The sequence below is a fragment of the Anomaloglossus baeobatrachus genome, chromosome 5 (assembly GCF_048569485.1).
Source record: "Anomaloglossus baeobatrachus isolate aAnoBae1 chromosome 5, aAnoBae1.hap1, whole genome shotgun sequence".
Classification (NCBI taxonomy): Eukaryota; Metazoa; Chordata; class Amphibia; order Anura; family Aromobatidae; genus Anomaloglossus; species Anomaloglossus baeobatrachus.
Window position 1 is genome coordinate 585,216,842 of NC_134357.1, and position 15,377 is coordinate 585,232,218.

The 15,377-nt window shown below is 53.1% G+C and overlaps 1 protein-coding gene and 1 long non-coding RNA gene across 2 annotated transcripts in view; one reads left to right on the forward strand and one right to left on the reverse strand.

Annotated features, from left to right (window-relative positions):
- Positions 1-15,377, reverse strand: part of LOC142312479 (uncharacterized) — a 198,324-nt gene that overhangs the window by 38,992 nt on the left and 143,955 nt on the right. The gene's annotated exons all lie outside the window — the stretch shown is intronic.
- Positions 4,047-4,851, forward strand: LOC142312480 (uncharacterized). The gene is made up of 2 exons (XR_012754391.1): positions 4,047-4,189; positions 4,295-4,851. It is a non-coding gene; the product is annotated as an uncharacterized LOC142312480 (long non-coding RNA).

Consider the following 15,377-nt stretch of genomic DNA (forward strand, 5'->3'; position numbering starts at 1 on the left):
GTCACCGTCTCTAGGGTTGCAATACGTCTGCAGCAGTAAGTGCAATGCTCTGACCGTGGGAAGGGGGGGGAGAGAGAGAGGGTGCGATGCTCTGCCTGTGGGAAGGGGGACGAGAGAGGGTGCGATCGCTCTGCATGTAGGAAGGGGGAGAGAGAGGGGTGCGATGCTCTAGCCTGGGGGAAGGGGGGGGAGAGAGAGAGGGTGCGATGCTCTGCCTGGGGAAGGGGGGGAGAGAGGAGGGTGCGATGCTCTGCCTGGGGGAAGGGGGGGAGAGAGAGGGTGGCATGCTCTGCCTGGGGGGAGAGAGAGGGTGCGATGCTGCCTGGAGGGAGAGAGAGGGTGCGATGCTCTGCTGGGGGAAGGGGGGGAGAGAGAGGGTGCGATGCTCTGCCTGGGGGAAGGGGGGCGAGAGAGAGAGGGTGCGATGCTCTGCCTGGGGGGAAGGGGGGGCCGAGAGAGAGAGAGGGTGCGATGCTCTGCCTGGGGGAAGGGGGGGAGAGAGAGAGAGGGTGCGATGCTCTGCCTGGAGGGAAGGGGGGGAGAGAGAGAGAGGGTGCGATGCTCTGCCTGGGGGAAGGGGGGGGAGAGAGAGAGAGGGTGCGATGCTCTGCCTGGGGGAAGGGGGGGAGAGAGAGAGAGGGTGCGATGCTCTGCCTGGGGGAAGGGGGGGAGAGAGAGAGAGGGTGCGATGCTCTGCCTGGGGGAAGGGGGGGAGAGAGAGAGAGGGTGCGATGCTCTGCCTGGGGGAAGGGGGGAGAGGAGAGGGTGCGATGCTCTGCCTGGGGGAAGGGGGGGAGAGAGAGAGAGGGTGCGATGCTCTGCCTGGGGGAAGGGGGGGAGAGAGAGAGAGGGTGCGATGCTCTGCCTGGGGGAGAGAGAGAGAGGGTGCGATGCTCTGCCTGGTGGAAGGGGGGAGAGAGAGAGAGGGTGCGATGCTCTGCCTGGGGGAAGGGGGGGAGAGAGAGAGAGGGTGCGATGCTCTGCCTGGGGGAAGGGGGGAGAGAGAGAGAGGGTGCGATGCTCTGCCTGGGGGAAGGGGGGGAGAGAGAGAGAGGGTGCGATGCTCTGCCTGGGGGAAGGGGGGGAGAGAGAGAGAGGGTGCGATGCTCTGCCTGGGGGAAGGGGGGGAGAGAGAGAGAGGGTGCGATGCTCTGCCTGGGGGAAGGGGGGGAGAGAGAGAGAGGGTGCGATGCTCTGCCTGGGGGAAGGGGGGGAGAGAGAGAGAGGGTGCGATGCTCTGCCTGGGGGAAGGGGGGAGAGAGAGAGAGGGTGCGATGCTCTGCCTGGGGGAAGGGGGGGAGAGAGAGAGAGGGTGCGATGCTCTGCCTGGGGGAAGGGGGGGAGAGAGAGAGAGGGTGCGATGCTCTGCCTGGGGGAAGGGGGGGAGAGAGAGAGAGGGTGCGATGCTCTGCCTGGGGGAAGGGGGGGAGAGAGAGAGAGGGTGCGATGCTCTGCCTGGGGGAAGGGGGGGAGAGAGAGAGAGGGTGCGATGCTCTGCCTGGGGGAAGGGGGGGGAGAGAGAGAGAGGGTGCGATGCTCTGCCTGGGGAAGGGGGGGAGAGAGAGAGAGGGTGCGATGCTCTGCCTGGGGGAAGGGGGGGAGAGAGAGAGAGGGTGCGATGCTCTGCCTGGGGGAAGGGGGGGAGAGAGAGAGAGGGTGCGATGCTCTGCCTGGGGGAAGGGGGGGAGAGAGAGAGAGGGTGCGATGCTCTGCCTGGGGGAAGGGGGGGAGAGAGAGAGAGGGTGCGATGCTCTGCCTGGGGGAAGGGGGGGAGAGAGAGAGAGGGTGCGATGCTCTGCCTGGGGGAAGGGGGGGAGAGAGAGAGAGGGTGCGATGCTCTGCCTGGGGGAAGGGGGGAGAGAGAGAGAGGGTGCGATGCTCTGCCTGGGGAAGGGGGGGAGAGAGAGAGAGGGTGCGATGCTCTGCCTGGGGGAAGGGGGGGAGAGAGAGAGAGGGTGCGATGCTCTGCCTGGGGGAAGGGGGGGAGAGAGAGAGAGGGTGCGATGCTCTGCCTGGGGGAAGGGGGGGAGAGAGAGAGAGGGTGCGATGCTCTGCCTGGGGAAGGGGGGGAGAGAGAGAGAGGGTGCGATGCTCTGCTGGGGGAAGGGGGGGAGAGAGAGAGAGGGTGCGATGCTCTGCCTGGGGGAAGGGGGGGAGAGAGAGAGAGGGTGCGATGCTCTGCCTGGGGGAAGGGGGGGAGAGAGAGAGAAGGTGCGATGCTCTGCCTGGGGGAAGGGGGGGAGAGAGAGAGAGGGTGCGATGCTCTGCCTGGGGGAAGGGGGGGAGAGAGAGAGAGGGTGCGATGCTCTGCCTGGGGGAAGGGGGGGAGAGAGAGAGAGGGTGCGATGCTCTGCCTGGGGGAAGGGGGGGAGAGAGAGAGAGGGTGCGATGCTCTGCCTGGGGGAAGGGGGGGAGAGAGAGAGAGGGTGCGATGCTCTGCCTGGGGGAAGGGGGGGAGAGAGAGAGGGTGCGATGCTCTGCCTGGGGGAAGGGGGGGAGAGAGAGAGAGGGTGCGATGCTCTGCCTGGGGGAAGGGGGGGAGAGAGAGAGGGTGCGATGCTCTGCCTGGGGGAAGGGGGGGAGAGAGAGGGTGCGATGCTCTGCCTGGGGGAAGGGGGGGGAGAGAGAGGGTGCGATGCTCTGCCTGGGGGAAGGGGGGGAGAGAGAGGGTGCGATGCTCTGCCTGGGGAAGGGGGGGAGAGAGAGAGGGTGCGATGCTCTGCCTGGGGAAGGGGGGGAGAGAGAGAGAGGGTGCGATGCTCTGCCTGGGGGAAGGGGGGGAGAGAGAGAGGTGCGATGCTCTGCCTGGGGGAAGGGGGGGAGAGAGAGAGAGGGTGCGATGCTCTGCCTGGGGGAAGGGGGGGGAGAGAGAGAGAGGGTTGCGATGCTCTGCCTGGGGGAAGGGGGGGAGAGAGAGAGAGGGTGCGATGCTCTGCCTGGGGAAGGGGGGGAGAGAGAGAGAGGTGCCTGAGGGGTGCGATGCTCTCTGCCTGGGGGAGAGGGGGGGAGAGAGAGAGAGGGTGCGATGCTGTGCCTGGGGGAAGGGGGGGAGAGAGAGAGAGGGTGCGATGCTGTGCCTGGGGGAAGGGGGGGAGAGAGAGAGAGGGTGCGATGCTGTGCCTGGGGGAAGGGGGGGGAGAGAGAGAGAGGGTGCGATGCTGTGCCTGGGGGAAGGGGGGGAGAGAGAGAGTGTGCGATGCTCTGCCTGGGGGAAGGGGGGGAGAGAGAGAGGGTGCGATGCTCTGCCTGGGGGAAGGGGGGGAGAGAGAGAGGGTGCGATGCTCTGCCTGGGGGAAGGGGGGGAGAGAGAGAGGGTGCGATGCTCTGCCTGGGGGAAGGGGGGGAGAGAGAGAGGGTGCGATGCTCTGCCTGGGGAAGGGGGGGAGAGAGAGAGGGTGCGATGCTCTGCCTGGGGGAAGGGGGGGGAGAGAGAGAGGGTGCGATGCTCTGCCTGGGGGAAGGGGGGGGAGAGAGAGAGGGTGCGATGCTCTGCCTGGGGGAAGGGGGGGAGAGAGAGAGGGTGCGATGCTCTGCCTGGGGGAAGGGGGGGAGAGAGAGAGGGTGCGATGCTCTGCCTGGGGGAAGGGGGGGAGAGAGAGAGGGTGCGATGCTCTGCCTGGGGGAAGGGGGGGAGAGAGAGAGGGTGCGATGCTCTGCCTGGGGGAAGGGGGGGAGAGAGAGAGGGTGCGATGCTCTGCCTGGGGGAAGGGGGGGAGAGAGAGAGGGTGCGATGCTCTGCCTGGGGGAAGGGGGGGGAGAGAGAGAGGGTGCGATGCTCTGCCTGGGGGAAGGGGGGGGAGAGAGAGAGTGCGATGCTCTGCCTGGGGGAAGGGGGGGGAGAGAGAGAGGGGGTGCGATGCTCTGCCTGGGGGAAGGGGGGGAGAGAGAGAGGGGGTGCGATGCTCTGCCTGGGGGAAGGGGGGGGAGAGAGAGAGAGGGGGTGCGATGCTCTGCCTGGGGGAAGGGGAGGGGGAATGCAATGCTCTTTCTGTGGGGGAGTCGCAGAGCAGCACCCGGCATCCCTGTTGTCTTTTCCCGTTAGAGGCATGGAGCGGGGGGATAGATCCAGGAGGAGGGGATTGGAGCGGTCGCTGTATATAAGGGAAGCCCATTGGATATTAAAGCTGGAACCAGAGATCCCAAAGGGCTGAATTCCACAATGATCTGTGACTGATACGTTTATTAGCAGGTGATTATCAGCGCATTCATTATACACAGTTTATGGGAATTTGTGGCATTATTATTATTATTATTATTATTATTATTACTAATTATTGGTCATTTTTCTTTATAGAGTTCGGGGCAATGTCGGCTCCACAGAGAATTCTTCCTCATCCAGTGAATATGAAGGTTTCATCTATTGGAGAGAATCCCACAAGTGACATAAAAGGATATCTCTGTGTATACATTCTCTGCACTGTGTATTATATGGGGTGTACTTATATATTCTCTGTGCTGTGTATTATATGGGGTGTACTTATATATTCTCTGTGCTGTGTATTATATGGGGTGTACTTATATATTCTCTGTGCTGTGTATTATATGGGGTGTACTTATATATTCTCTGTGCTGTGTATTATATGGGGTGTACTTATATATTTTCTGTGCTGTGTATTATATGGGGTGTACTTATATATTCTCTGCACTGTGTATTATATGGGGTGTACTTGTATATTCTCTGCACTGTGTATTATATGGGGTGTACTTATATATTCTCTGTGCTGTGTATTATATGGGGTTTACTTATATAATGTTTGTATTGATGCTTCTCTGTGTCATCTGTGTGAGACGCGGTGATAGACAGGGTGTCCTTTTTTTCCCACTGTCTTTAATAAAGTTTCTTTTAATTAAGCTGTTTCTGGATTTCCTCTCTTCTATGGGGTCTCATAGATGCTACTATCACTAATTTAGGACTTAGTGGCAGCTATGGGCTGCTATTAACTCCTTATTACCCCGATTACCATCACACCAGGGCAATCAAGATGATCCAGGTAAAGTGCTGGGATTGTCACATCTAATGGATGCAGCGATCCGGGAGGCTGCAGGCTGATATTTTTAGGCTGGGGGCGGGGCAGCCTAATAACCATAGGCCTCCCCAGTCTGAGACTTCCAGCCACCAGTTGTGAGGCTTTACCTTAGCTGGGTATCAAAATTGAGGGGACTGCACGCTGTTATTTTACTGTACAATATAGATCCACCGGCGTCTGTGATTGGTTGCAGTCAGACAGCTGTCAGTCAGTGTGGGGGTGCATCTGACTGCAACCAATCACAGCCACCAGTGGGCAGGGGAAGCCGTGAATATGTATGAGCTTAATGAGCGGCCCAGGAAGAAGAATGAGAGGCCGCAGGAGCAGTGTGACAGCCGCGCCGGTGATCGGTGAGTATGAAGTGCTTGCTCCTACCCCTTTGTGCCGGATTCTGGTCCCCATAGACTTTTTATGGGGACCAGCATCTGACCAGACACCGGGGATCAATCCCCCGCTGACCTGGAGCCAGCGGGGGATTGATCTGCCAGTCCTCCAAAACACAGAAAGAAGTGACATGCTGCTGCTTTTTCCTTCCACAAAAACTGCAAGGAACAAAGAAGCGACGTGTGCACAGCCTGTCTGAATTCTCATAGACTTTGCTGGGGAAAACAATGCATACAGTTTTGGGCAACAAACCACCAAAAAAGTGGCAAAATACGCAGCGTGCGCACAGGGCCTAAAGATGGGATTGCTGTTCGTTAACTTCCCAGACCTGTGACAGTGGCCGGTGTGTAATGTGTGGCAGATGGACAGGAGGTATGAGAACGGCCTCTGACCGCACCACATCCTCAGCTCTTCATTGTATTACCTGGCCGGTGTGTAATGTGTGGCAGATGGACAGGAGGTGTGAGAACGGCCTCTGACCGCACCACATCCTTAGCTCTTCATTATATTACCTGGCCGGTGTGTAATGTGTGGCAGATGGACAGGAGGTGTGAGAACTGCCTCTACCGCACCACATCCTTAGCTCTTAATTATATTACCTGGCCGGTGTGTAATGTGTGGCAGATGGACAGGAGGTATGAGAACGGCCTCTACCGCACCACATCCTTAGCTCTTCATTATATTACCTGGCCGGTGTGTAATGTGTGGCAGAAGGACAGGAGGTGTGAGAACGGCCTCTGACCGCACCACAGCCTTAGCTCTTCATTGTATTACCTGGCCGGTGTGTAATGTGTGGCAGATGGACAGGAGGTGTGAGAACGGCCTCTGACCGCACCACATCCTTAGCTCTTCATTATATTACCTGGCCGGTGTGTAATGTGTGGCAGATGGACAGGAGGTGTGAGAACGGCCTCTACCGCACCACATCCTTAGCTCTTCATTGTATTACCTGGCCGGTGTGTAATGTGTGGCAGATGGACTGGAGGTGTGAGAACGGCCTCTACCGCACCACATCCTTAGCTCTTCATTGTATTACCTGGCCGGTGTGTAATGTGTGGCAGATGGACAGGAGGTATGAGAACGACCTCTGACCGCACCACATCCTTAGCTCTTAATTATATTACCTGGCCGGTGTGTAATGTGTGGCAGATGGACAGGAGGTATGAGAACGGCCTCTACCGCACCACATCCTTAGCTCTTCATTATATTACCTGGCCGGTGTGTAATGTGTGGCAGAAGGACAGGAGGTGTGAGAACGGCCTCTGACCGCACCACAGCCTTAGCTCTTCATTATATTACCTGGCCGGTGTGTAATGTGTGGCAGATGGACAGGAGGTGTGAGAACGGCCTCTACCGCACCACATCCTTAGCTCTTCATTGTATTACCTGGCCGGTGTGTAATGTGTGGCAGATGGACTGGAGGTGTGAGAACGGCCTCTACCGCACCACAGCCTTAGCTCTTCATTATATTACCTGGCCGGTGTGTAATGTGTGGCAGATGGACAGGAGGTATTAGAACGGCCTCTACCGCACCACATCCTTAGCTCTCCATTATATTACCTGGCCGGTGTGTAATGTGTGGTAGACGGACAGGAGGTGTGAGAACGGCCTCTGACCGCACCACATCCTTAGCTCTTCATTATATTACCTGGCCGGTGTGTAATGTGTGGCAGATGGATAGGAGGTGTGAGAACGGCCTCTGACCGCACCACAGCCTTAGCTCTTCATTTTATTACCTGGCCGGTGTGTAATGTGTGGCAGACGGACAGGAGGTGTGAGAACGGCCTCTACCGCACCACAGCCTTAGCTCTTCATTATATTACCTGGCCGGTGTGTAATGTGTGGCAGACGGACAGGAGGTGTGAGAACGGCCTCTACCGCACCACATCCTTAGCTCTTCATTTTATTACCTGGCTGGTGTGTAATGTGCAGCAGATGGACAGGAGGTGTGAGAACGGCCTCTACCGCACCACATCCTTAGCTCTTCATTGTATTACCTGGCTGGTGTGTAATGTGTGGCAGAAGGACAGGAGGTGTGAGAACGGCCTCTACCGCACCACATCCTTAGCTCTTCATTGTATTACCTGGCTGGTGTGTAATGTGTGGCAGAAGGACAGGAGGTATGAGAACGGCCTCTACCGCACCACAGCCTTAGCTCTTCATTATATTACCTGGCCGGTGTGTAATGTGTGGCAGAAGGACAGGAGGTATGAGAACGGCCTCTACCGCACCACAGCCTTAGCTCTTCATTATATTACCTGGCCGGTGTGTAATGTGTGGCAGACGGACAGGAGGTATGAGAACGGCCTCTGACCACACCACATCCTTAGCTCTTCATTGTATTACCTGGCCGGTGTGTAATGTGTGGCAGAAGGACAGGAGGTATGAGAACGGCCTCTACCGCACCACATCCTTAGCTCTTCATTATATTACCTGGCTGGTGTGTAATGTGTGGCAGAAGGACAGGAGGTATGAGAACGGCCTCTGACCGCACCACATCCTCAGCTCTTCATTATATTACCTGGCCGGCGTGTAATGTGTGGCAGATGGACAGGAGGTGTGAGAACGGCCTCTGACCGCACCACAGCCTTAGCTCTTCATTTTATTACCTGGCATAACGTTACTCACTAGTGATTGATGGCCCTGACAGAAGTTATGGAGCATTGAACGACCCCCCTATTACATGGAATACATTACAAGCTGCGGTCAGACACATTTCACCTAGATGATGATTATGGCAGCATGTACATCATTGTGAATAGATTTATTTCATAAAATAACCACTTTAAAGGGAATAAACCTTACATAGCAAAGTTTGTAATAGTGAGTTGAAAGAAAAAAAACATCTGCAAAGGGCGCCCTGCAACTAAAGGTCTTATCCTGATTAACTACTCATTATTTTTTTTTTCTTTCCTTCGACTCCATGTGTAACACAACAAGAAACTTTAGTAATGTTCAGAAGTGTCTTCATCAAGACATTGGTCTCTTCCAGCCAATCACTGACCTCAGCAACTCGTTCCAGCTACATCGGATGAGCCACGGAGATCTGTGATTGGCTGCAGCAATGTTGACGTGATGTCACAGCCAAACAGCATAGAACATCACCGCAGTGAAGATGGTGCTCAATCTGGTTTGGGGGTGTACATTTACACCGCGTGCAGAATTATTAGGCAAGTTGTATTTTAGAGGATTTTTTTCATTTTTGATCAACAACTATGTTCTCAATCAACCCAAAAGACTCATAAATATCAAAGCTTAATATTTTTGGCAGTTGGAGTGTGGTTTTTTTTAGATTTGGTTATCTTAGGAGGAGATCTGTTTGTGCAGGTAACTATTACAGTGCAGAATTATTAGGCAACTTAATAAAAACCAAATCTATTCCCATCTCACTTGTTTATTTTCACCAGGTAAACCAATATAACTGCACAAAATTTAGAAATAAACATTTCTGACATGCAAAAACAAAACCTCAAAAAATGAGTGACCAATATAGCCACCTTTCTTTATGATGACACTAAGCAGCCGACCATCCATAGATGCTTTCAGTTGCTTGATCTGTTTACGATCAACATTGCGTGCAGCAGCCACCACAGCCTCCCAGACACTGTTCCGAGAGGTGCACTGTTTTCCCTCCCTGTAGATCTAACATTTTATGAGGGACCACAGGTTATGGGGTTCAGATCAGGTGAACAAGGGGGCCATGTCATTATTTTTTTCATCTTTTAGATCTTTACTGTTCAGCCACGCTGTGGAGTAGTTGAATGCATGTGATGGAGCATTGTCATGTATGAAAATCATGTTTTTCTTGAACGATACCGACTTCTTCCTGTACCACTGCTTGGAGTTGTCTTCCAGAAACTGGCAGTAATTCTGGGAGTTGAGCTTCACTCCATCCTCAATTCGAAAAGGTCCCACAAGTTCATCTTTGATGATACCAGCCCATACCAGTTCCCCATCTCCACCTTGCTGGCGTCTGAGTCGGAGTAGAGCTCTCTGCCCTTTACTGATCCAGCCTCTGGCCCATCAAGAGTGACACTCATTTCATCAGTCCATAAAACCTTTGAAAAAACAGTCTTAAGATATTTCTTGGCCCAGTCTTGACGTTTTATCTTATGTTTCTTGGTCAGAGGTGGTGGTTTTTCAGCCTTCCTTACCTTGTCCATGTCCCTGAGTATGGCACACCTTGTGCTTTTTGATACTCCAGTAACGTTGCAGCTCTGAAATATGGCCAAACTGGTGGCAAATGGCATCTTGGCAGCTTTACGCTTGATTTTCATCAATTCATGGGCAGTTATTTTGCGCCGTTTTTGCCTAACACGCTTCTTGCGACCCTGTTGGCTATTTGACATGAAACGCTTGATTGTTCGGTGATCACGCTTCAAAAGTTTGTCAGTTTCAAGATTGCTGCATCCCTCTGAAAGACCTCTCACAATTATGGACTTTTCAGAGACCGTCAAATCTCTCTTCTGACCCATTTTGCCAAAGGAAAGGAAGTTGCCTAATAATTAAGCACACCTTATATAGGGTGTTAATGTCATTACACCAGACCCCTCCTCATTACAGAGATGCACATCACCTGATTTACTTAATTGGTAGTTGGCTCTCAAGCCTATATATCTTGGAGTAGGACAACATATATAAAAAGTATCATGTGATCAAAATACTCATTTGCCTAATAATTCTGCACACAGTGTATTTGCACAGTCAGTGTTTGCAATGTTTTGGAAGTAGCGTGTTTGTTTGCATACAGAATGCTGCGTTCTACAGTACAAGCACAGTGGATGGATTTATAGAAATCTCTTGCCCACGATGCTTCTTTTCTCTGCTCCGTAAACTTACATGTGGCGCGGCTTTCCAAGCTGCAGCATGTCAATTTATGTTCCTGTGGCCAGAATGTTCTCCATAGGGAGAAAAAAGCAAAAGTAGGTAGCACACTGAACCCTGATAGTAGGCGCGGACTGCTGCATTCTCCTGCAGAGCACACTCACATTTCCACAGGCGGGCTGACACTGCGTCAGCTGCAGTACATGCAACCTAAGAGCTTACTTTGTAGTCTTCCATATCACTTAATCTATGTGAAAAAAATGTGAACACTTTCAAATCTAGTACCACTAATATACTAATCGCATACTGATAGATGACAGACTGAACATGAGTCAACAGTGTGATGCAGCAGCAAAAAAGACAAGCACAATTTTGCAATGTATTAACAGAAGCACAGATAATAATAAGTTTTATTTCTATAGCGCCAACATATTCCACAGCGCTTTACAATTCAGAGGGGACATGTACAGACAATATGAGAATACAAAATAACAAAATTAAGATACCAGGAGGAATGAGGGCCCTGCTCGTAAGCTTACATTCTATGAGGAAATAGGGGAGGCACAAAAGGTGAATGGGGGAGAAAAGCTTGTCATATATGGTCCAGCCATCGATCACGTGAAGTAATTATCACCCTCTACTCCTCTTTGGTCAGACCTCATCTGCAATTCTGAGCACCATGTCTTAAAAAAAGACCGCAACAAATTGGAGCAAGTTCAGAGAAGAGCAGCCAGAATGGTGACCGGTCTATAAACTGTCCGATGAGGAACGGTTACAGGATTTGGGAATGTTTAGCTTGAAAAAAAGAAAACGGAGAGGAATCTTAATAGCCGTCTGCAAATATCTCAAAGGCTGTCGAACTAGGGTTGACAAGGACAAGGACAAGGAAAGAATAGAAGCAATGGAATGAAACTGATTGGGAAGCGTCACAGATTAGATTTTGGAATAAAAACCTTTTGACAGTGAGTGATCAATGACTGGAACCACAAGAGGTAATGAGTTCCCCTTCAATGGAAGACGTAAAAAGGAGACTGGACAGACACCTGTGTGGGATGATATAGTGAATCTTGCTTTGAGCAGGGAGTTGGACCTGATGACCCTGGAGGTCCCATCCAACTATAACATTCTATGATTCTACTGCAGATAATCTACAGATACAGTAGAATAAATCCCAATTGGCATGATGACATGGTTTTTAGCCAAGTGTGTCCATTTTAAAAACGCCCCTAGGGACCTGGTCCTTTAGCCCACTAGAGTTTAGCATTTTCATAGCGAGCAGGCTAAAACCCAGTGGGCAGAAGGACCTGGTCCATTAGATCACTAAGTCTTGTATTAAAACAGTTATTGGGACCTGGTCCTTTAGCCCACTAGGATTTAGCTTTCGCATAGAGAGCAGGCTAAATCCCAGTGGGCAGAAGGACCCAGTCCTTTTTCCCACTAAGAATTGTATTAAAACACTCATTAGGACCTGATCCTTTAGCCCACTAGGAATTAGCTTTCTCATAGAGAGCAGGCTAAATCCCAGTGGGCAGAAGAACCTGGTCCTTTTTTCCCCACTAAGAGTTGTATTAAAACACTCATTAGGACCTTAGGACCTGGTCCTTTAGCCCACTAGGATTTAGCTTTCTAATAGAGAGCAGGCTAAATCCCAGTGGGCAGAAGGACCTGGTCCCTCTGCCCACTGGCAAATAGCTGGCTCTGGATAGAGAAAGCTAAATCCCAGTGGAAGGATCCATTAGATCACTAAGTCTTGTATTAAAACAGTTCTTGGGACCTGGTCCTTTAGCCCACTAGGATTTAGCTTTCTCATAGAGAGCAGGCTAAATCCCAGTGGGCAGAAGGACCTGGTCCTTTTGTCCCCACTAAGAATTGTATTAAAACACTCATTAGGACCTGGTCCTTTAGCCCATTAGGAATTAGCTTTCTCAAAGAGAGCAGGCTAAATCCCAGTGGCCAGAAGGACCTGGTCCTTTTTCCCACTAAGAATTGTATTATAACACTTATTGGGACCTGGTCCTTTAGCCCACTAGGATTTAGATTTCTCATAGAAAACAGGCTAAATCCCAGTGGCCAGAAGGACCTGGTCCTTTTTCCCACTAAGAATTGTATTAAAACACTCATTGGAACCTGGTCCTTTAGCCCACTAGGATTTAGCTTTCTCATACAGAGCAGGCTAAATCCCAGTGGCCAGAAGGACCCAGTCCTTTTCCCCACTAAGAATTGTATTAAAACACTCATTAGGACCTGGTCCTTTAGCCCACTAGGATTTAGATTTCTCATAGAAAACAGGCTAAATCCCAGTGGCCAGAAGGACCTGGTCCTTTTTCCCACTAAGAATTGTATTAAAACACTTATTGGGACCTGGTCCTTTAGCCCACTAGGACTTAGATTTCTCATAGAAAACAGGCTAAATCCCAGTGGCCAGAAGGACCTGGTCCTTTTTCCCACTAAGAATTGTATTAAAACACTTATTGGGACCTGGTCCTTTAGCCCACTAGGATTTAGATTTCTCATAGAAAACAGGCTAAATCCCAGTGGCCAGAAGGACCTGGTCCTTTTTCCCACTAAGAATTGTATTAAAACACTCATTAGGACCTGGTCCTTTAGCCCACTAGGAATTAGCTTTCTCATACAGAACAGGCTAAATCCCAGTGGCTAGGAGGACCTGGTCCCTCTGCCCACTGGGAAATAGCCGGCTCTGGATAGAGAAAGCTAAATCCCAGTGGAAGGAGGGACCTGGTCCTTTAGCCCACTGGGATTTAGCTTTCTCTCTATAGAGTCGGCTATTTCCCAGTGGGCAGAGGGACCAGGTCCTTCTAGCCACTGGGATTTAGCCACGACCCTAGATATATGGCTGCTCTGTGCTTACAGGACCTGTGATGATGTCACATGGAGGGGAGGAGTCAGGGGTCACATGATCAGCTCCTCAGTGTATGCAGGGCTCTGCTGTGCTGGTTGTCATGGTGCTGGATGAGGGGAAGTTTATGTGTGGGGTCAGGAGGGGTTTACAGTGTGGATGTAGCAGAGCCGTGTGTGTACGAGGTGTACGGAGTAGAGCCGCGTGTGTACGAGGTGTACGGAGCGGAGCCGTGTGTGTACGAGGTGTACGGAGCAGAGCCGCGTGTGTACGAGGTGTACGGAGCGTAGCTGCGTGTGTACGAGGTGTAAGGAGCAGAGCCGTGTGTACGAGGTGTACGGAGCGGAGCCGCGTGTGTACGAGGTGTACGGAGCAGAGACGTGTGTGTACGAGGTGTACGGAGCGGAGCCGTGTGTGTACGAGGTGTACGGAGCAGAGACGTGTGTGTACGAGGTGTACGGAGCGGAGCCGTGTGTGTACAAGGTGTACGGAGCAGAGCCGCGTGTGTACGAGGTGTACGGAGCGGAGCCGTGTGTGTACGAGGTGTACGGAGCAGAGCCGTGTGTGTACGAGGTATACGGAGCAGAGCCGCGTGTGTACGAGGTGTACGAAGCGGAGCCGCGTGTGTACGAGGTGTACGGAGCGGAGCCGTGTGTGTACGAGGTGTACGGAGCAGAGCCGCGTGTGTACGAGGTGTACGGAGCGTAGCTGCGTGTGTACGAGGTGTAAGGAGCAGAGCCGTGTGTACGAGGTGTACGGAGCGGAGCCGCGTGTGTACGAGGTGTACGGAGCAGAGACGTGTGTGTACGAGGTGTACGGAGCGGAGCCGTGTGTGTACAAGGTGTACGGAGCAGAGCCGCGTGTGTACGAGGTGTACGGAGCGGAGCCGTGTGTGTACGAGGTGTACGGAGCAGAGCCGTGTGTGTACGAGGTATACGGAGCAGAGCCGCGTGTGTACGAGGTGTACGAAGCGGAGCCGCGTGTGTACGAGGTGTACGGAGCGGAGCCGCGTGTGTACGAGGTGTACGGAGCGGAGCCGCGTGTGTACAAGGTGTACGGAGCGGAGCCGCGTGTGTACGAGGTGTACGGAGCAGAGCCGTGTGTGTACGAGGTGTACGGAGCGGAGCCGTGTGTGTACGAGGTGTACGGAGCAGAGCCGCGTGTGTGTACGAGGTGTACGGATAGGAGCCGTGTGTGTACGAGGTGTACGGAGCGGAGCCGTGTGTACGAGGTGTACGGAGCGGAGCCGCGTGTGTACGAGGTGTACGGAGCAGAGCCGTGTGTGTACGAGGTGTACGGAGTGGAGCCGTGTGTGTACGAGGTGTACGGAGCGGAGCCGCGTGTGTGTACGAGGTGTACGGAGCGGAGCCGTGTGTGTACGAGGTGTACGGAGCGGAGCCGTGTGTACGAGGTGTACGGAGCGGAGCCGCGTGTGTACGAGGTGTACGGAGCGGAGCCGTGTGTGTATGTGACGCCACAGGGCTTGTTCAATATGGTGAACAGGTAATGTCAGTTTTTATATGTCGTGATGCCACTCACGGCTTGCGGTCAGAGATGTGAGTGACCGCCGCTGCAGGTTTTACGAGCGTCTGGGGCTGATGGGGTCTGCAGCCAGATGATGTAGCCTCCCGTGAGTGAGGCAGACCCCAGGGGCTCGGAGGAGCAGGGTAGCGGGTCCCGGAATAACACAGGCTGAGTCCAAAAGTCTTTTAACTGGTTTTTCCTCACTTAGGATGTTGCTGTGAGCTGACCCGGGCATTGCTGTGATGAACCAGATAGGACCAGGTCTCCTTCGGGCCAGTCTGAGGGTAAACTGTTAGCTCGCCTTCCTAGCACTCTGTGTTCAGATAACCCCCTGACGTGGAGTACCATGGGGGTCTATCCAGGAAGTCACTTCTGCTTTTTCTCCCCTGTGTTTGGCCCGTTTGCCGGCAGCGTGGACCAAGTGAGATGGCTCCAGGCTCTGTCCCCTTATGGGTCCGTGCGTTGCTGCTGAGGCTCGGACTCTGTGAGGTTAGTGAGGTACTTGTAGTTCCCCTTACCGACAGGTTTAGCAGGTAGTTAAACTGGAGTCTGCTCTAGGGACCTGTACCCCGTATGTGCCTAGTCACAACGTACATCCTACTCTTTCTACCAGGTGACCGTTCTCACCCGCTAACGGTTACTACCCCGTGCATGGTCTGACTAGTGGCCGTGCGCGTACCCGCCTCGCGACCGCCGCTCACCACTACCAGACTGGCTCTCCTCCTTTCCTGACAACTTCAGCACCCCTTGACAAGATTTGA